General features: G+C 36.9%; 1 long non-coding RNA gene across 1 annotated transcript; it reads left to right on the top strand.

Moving 5' to 3' along the window:
• The first annotated feature begins 1,544 nt into the window (after positions 1 to 1,544).
• On the top strand, positions 1,545 to 5,336 carry LOC311057640. Its single transcript, XR_014601979.1, has 5 exons — positions 1,545 to 1,628; positions 3,277 to 3,325; positions 3,792 to 3,839; positions 4,147 to 4,295; positions 5,019 to 5,336. It is a non-coding gene; the product is annotated as an uncharacterized lncRNA (long non-coding RNA).
• The last annotated feature ends 395 nt before the right edge of the window (positions 5,337 to 5,731 follow it).

The following is a 5,731-nucleotide window of genomic DNA, read 5'->3' as shown; positions in this document are numbered from 1 at the left end:
ACCCCATGGCCCAGAAAGGTGTTTGTGCAGTTCTATAACCCTCAGCCTTTTCCAGATAACTGAATTTGACTTTCAGACAAATACCATCAAGTTGCTCCTGGGGCACATGCCAGCATCCCACCTATAGTGAACCTGTGGCTGTATATGAGACTGATTAGCTACAGGTTTCTTTGCCAGTGTGGATTTAGAGCCAAGGCAACATGGTTAAGGCCAGTTATACCTTTTCCCTTCCGCTTTAGCAGATGTTAGTTGTCGGTGATCAGCCAGCTGCATCTTAAAGGAATGCGACCGACAGTGAGGTAGGTAGACAGCCATGTCAACTCTTTATCGTCAATAATTTGCCCTTAGTTTGCTTCAGGAGACCTTCCTTAGTTCCAGAGGGCAAATTCAGTTTCAGCTTATGGCTGCTCAAATGTTTTATGTTGAGCGCTTGGGGTGGGTGGACTGTAGGGTCCACCCCTACAGTGTCTTGCTCAGGACACTTCGCCCCGTCCAGGGCCTTTGAGGCAAACCGGGGACCTTCTGATTATCTAACCAGTAACCTATGCTGCCCTAAATAATAAACCCATATGAAAAGAAATGCATCAATACATTACAATGCATAGACACCGGCCTACCTCAAAACCAGGGTCTTCCTTAGTTGTGACATATGGAGCAAGAGTGTGTGACTGTGACACCGTTTATCATCCACACCACTATGTATGTACTACTGGGTGGACGGAAGGGCGGACAGATGGACAGACAGACAGACAGACAGACAGACAGACAGACAGACAGACAGACAGACAGACAGACAGACACTTTTTTGTTACCCTTTCAGCCTAAATGCATGACTGTACCTCATGCTGTTTACATTTCTGACTAATAAAGTAATCAATCAATCACAAAAAGTAAAATAATTGTTTGCCCTGATATGTAGTGGAGTAAAATAATAAAGTATCAAAAGATAGAAACACACAAGTGAATTTAAAAAATACAATGCTAAGTACAGTACTTGAGTAAATGTACTGATTTTCACCATTGTTCATGTTTCATAGCTGTTGCAGTTCTTTATTTTTGCATTATATTAATTGCTAATCAAATAAATGATTGAGGGAAATATTTCACTTTTTGCATTAGGCCTACAGCATAATGCCATATGACACATACAATGTAAACTGACATTTAACATAATAACATTGGGCAGACATTGAGGTTTGGTCAAATATCCGACAACAGCATGTCAGTATTTGACGTCAACCTGACGTTGGGATAATACGTTGAACAGACGTTGGTTATTGATTAGTTACCAACACAACCTAAAACCAACCAAATATCTACGTCTAATGATGTTAGACTGCAACGTTGTATGGATGTTGTCATAATAATACATTTCAAACTGGATTGTCAAATGTCTCCTCAAATCACTGAGCAGTATAGCAACGTTCTGCTCTTTCATTGGACGAATCATTGGACTTGTGGGTGGGACCACAGTTGTATAACACCAGACTGGGCGGGGCAACAGTAACTGCTGCAGGAGCCTGCAGTTTGAATTTGGAGGGAGAGAAGACAGGAAGAGATACTTGTTTGTGCATGGAGATGTTTTTTTGACCATCCCAGGACTTCTAGAATCACAATCTTTTGCACAGGTGAGTTCATAATTAATTTCCTTCTAACTTGAAATGAAATATTTGACTGTTTGTTTTTAAAATAAAGTTCTACATTCTGTTTATGACCGAGTGAGGTGATTTCTTCATATTGCAAATCAGTCATGCTTTGTTGTTTTCTTTTTCTTTTCCTTTTCTTTGCATGTTTTTGAAACTGGCAGCATTGTTTGAGTAAATCCTTTGCCCAAAATGGTTACAGTACCTGCCTTTTGTGGCAAAACAGTGGGAACTAGAAAGAGGCTATACTGCATTAACTAGATGGACTGATCCCCATTGCTTTGTGTTGGTGGCTTGGTGCTGCTGAGTTAAACATTTGAATTGCAGCTTTTAAAGCTAATGTCTTATTTTAGGTGAAGTTCTGTTGTTCATGCATGATTCATGTTTTCAGTTGGGAATGTGTGTTATTGAAGGGTAAAAGCTCACATGCCTCACAGCCTGATTTTTGTGTGAGACAGTGCTGTGTAACTAAAAATCAGGCATAAGGGTTGGTTGCATTTGAATAGCCTTGTGTAGCCTTTATCATAGTTTTGATTATATTAGCTTGTAAGACATTATTTTCAGTCTAATATTGGCCAAGCCTAACAGTAAAGCCCACCTAAAAAAAATAAACATAATAGAGGAATGTAAACACTATGTTGAAGATTGATTGGTAAGTAACCAATCCCCAACGTCTGTTCAATGTATCATGCTGACGTCATATTGACATAGAATACTGACATGCTGTTGTCAGGTATTGTAACCAAAAACCAACGTCTGCTTAACGTCATTATGCTGATGTTCACACAATGTCAAATTCTAACATCATTAAGCGTTGTTTTTTTGTTGGATTTAAGTTGTGTTGGTAAGTAACCAATACCCAACGTCTGTTCAACATATCATGCTAACGTCATATTAACATAGAATACTGACATGCTGTTGTCGGGTATTGTAACCAAAACCCAACATCTGCTTAACGTCGTTATGCTAACGTCCACACAATGTTAAGTTCTAACATCATTAAATGTTGATTTTTGTTGGTTTTAAGTTGTGTTGGTAAGTAACCAATGCCCAACATCTGTTCAACGTATCATGCTAACGTCAAATTGACAAAGAATACCGACATTCTGTTGTCGGGTATTGAGACCAAAGCCCAATGTCTTCTTAACGTTATGACGTTAACGTCTACACAACGTTAAATTCTAACGCCATTAGACGTTGATATTTTGTTGGTTTTAATTTGTGCTGTTAAGCAACTATAATACAACGTTTTCTCAAAGTTTTTTTCATTTCTGAGGAATGTAAACACTATATTGAAGATCTATTGGTAAGCCATCTTAAGTTGAAATATTGAAGTAAGTCCTGTACAGTTGAATGGCCCAAACAGAGTGAAGAACAGTTAGTATTTTGCCATAACCGATACTTGATATACAGTAGCTGATAATGAAGTAGGTGTACTGTAGGTTTGATAGCTGTCGTTTTCGACGCTGTTCCAGCCCATATTGAATTTAAATGTCCACAGATGTTTCGGAAGGCAGAGGTAGCCTATCTAATCTGTTTTTTTGTGTGTGTGTGTGTGTGTGTGTGTGTGTGTGTGTGTGTGTGTGTGTGTGTGTGTGTGTGTGTGCGTGTGCGTGTGCGTGTGCTACTTCAGCTTCCAAACACCTGTGATCAAGACTTGGTGAGCCTCCACCAAGTCCGAAGTAAGTATAATATCAGGGCGTTAATTTGAGGGGTAATATGCTTTAAATTGGTTGTAATTTAAAAATATATATTGAATTAGATGATTCAGGTTTCCCACGGTAGTGACTTTCCTGGAACATTTTGAATTGAGTTATAAATTCCCACAGGGCTTTGGGCACCCTGATGATAGTTTTTTGACACAGTTAAACATAACAGGCACAGATAAACTAGTAAACATTAGTCTACAGTCAGCAGTGTAATGTAAAAGCAGTCTTATAGCGTTAATATTGAAAGGGTAGGGATGTGAAGTTTCACTCAACCAACGATTCGATATAATTCACCATACTGGGTTCACAATACAATTTCTTCTTGGGTTTTCTCTGAAGTAGTTGTGCCACGGCATGAGGCCATTGTGAGAAGTCTCTATCTTGCGTCAAGTATATTTTTCATTCATAATGTGTTGTGTATTTCTTATTTTCATGCTAGATGTGGTACATCAAGAGGTGGAAGGTCCTCTCAAGTAGAATACATCGGGTAAGTACCTCCACACTGAACTTCACTATTATTTGACAATAAAGCAACATAATTTTGATTTAAAACAAGTTTGATTTTTCACCGCTATTAAAGGCATCAGGTTAACGGCTATAAAAATGAGGCATCATATACAGTATATGAATAGTTTTGATGCGATAGCATCAATATATTCTAAAGAAGTATTTGTATAATTTATTCATCACGTCCCTGGTGTTTAAAGACCTTAAGAGGTGTAACGATAGAATAATATCTTAGCTGTCCACTTAATATGGCATTTTCCTTCCTGTGACTTTTACCATACTCTCAGGTTGTCCCAGGAGGTAATTCATTGGATGATGCACCCAGAAGAATGATGCCGTTCCTCATGTCACATGAATTGACACTCCAGTACAACCTTTGTTGACATCATGGCAAGAATAAGTCCCCGGGGCCTGTGTCTTTTTGACGTTGCATATGGTAAGTTAATTAATTAAAACATTTTAATTGCCCGATGTAACTTGACCTTTCCGTTATCTTTCAAATTCAGAAAGGAGTGCTACAAAATGTTGATTATTTTTATATACGTTGGCAGTTATGCCTAAGTTCAAGAGTTTGGAATCACTGTGAAAATTAAGTAAGTACAGCCAAGACACTGATGATAATGATAAATGTAATAATAATAATAATAATAATAATAATAATAATAATAAGGGTAATAATAATAATAATAATAATAATAATAATAATAATAATAATGGTAATAGTAATAATAATAAGGGTAATAATAATAATAATAATAACTTATATTCTTCAACATTTCTGTTCATTAAATAATCCACCAAGTGCAGCAATATCTTTAAAGACCTTAGGCATTCTAGATGTCATATTCTCTAGATATCCAGGTCAAATTTCACCCCATATTTTCAGTAGAATTTGCCGTACTTTGAGACTGGTTTGTATAAAACTTCTCATGAACCTTACGGTATAGCTGTTCCCAACATAGGATTTAGATCAAGCAATTGTGATGGCCCTTCCATCAGAGACAGTACTCATATCTGCAAACTCAGTTAATTTCAAAATCATAATTTCTCACTGATTCCAAACTTTTGAACAGATATCTGTCAGTCAATAAAGATGTTTCATAATGTAAAAATCAAGTTAGAGTTATTAAAATAGCTTATTCCTGTCATTTATCTTTAGGGGAACTAAAGAAGAATGCAACCCTCAACAAATTAAACAGAATGATGCAGAGAAGACTCTCCAAGTGATTTACGGGAGCTCAGTGTTATTTCTCTCTCTTTTTAACGTTTTTGCCCTTGGTGCATATGTTATAGACATGCCTCAAAGAATGCACTTCATTGTTTTTATTGATTTGTACTGTTTAGTTATTTTAAAGTTTCACAAATGGAATCATTTTCCTACAAAGGCACTTTGGGCTCTGAACCTATTCACCAGACCTGTAACTGTTTGGACAACAATATGACTTGTAATTTCTGTTTGTTTATACTACCTATTCAAATGTGCCAATTACAAGTTTAAAAAATATATAATAATGTTGTTTTATTAAACTTTGTCAAATAATATTGTCTGATATTGTATTTTCACCTTGGTAAAACTTGACACTGAAACAAGATGTAATTTGTTGTTGTTTGTCTGACGTCGTGATGATGAGATATCGACGTCAAAATGACGTCTGGAAGATGTCCTGTTCCCACCGCCCACTCAGTGGGCACAGGAGACGTTATTTTAACGTTGATATCTTGTTGTGACAAGATATCTACGTGACAAGGTAACTCTGGAGGTTGACGTCCTGCTAATGTTGGATTGACATTTTATTCTCAACTAAAATACAACGTGATTACAACGTTAGAAATATGTCATATTTTGATTGTACTCTAACGTTGAGCCAATGT

Source organism: Gymnoscopelus microlampas (genome assembly GCF_963454915.1).
Source record: "Gymnoscopelus microlampas genome assembly, chromosome: 12".
Taxonomy (NCBI): Eukaryota; Metazoa; Chordata; class Actinopteri; order Myctophiformes; family Myctophidae; genus Gymnoscopelus; species Gymnoscopelus microlampas.
Note: the sequence above shows the minus strand (reverse complement) of the source record. Positions and strands in the feature narration are given on the sequence as shown.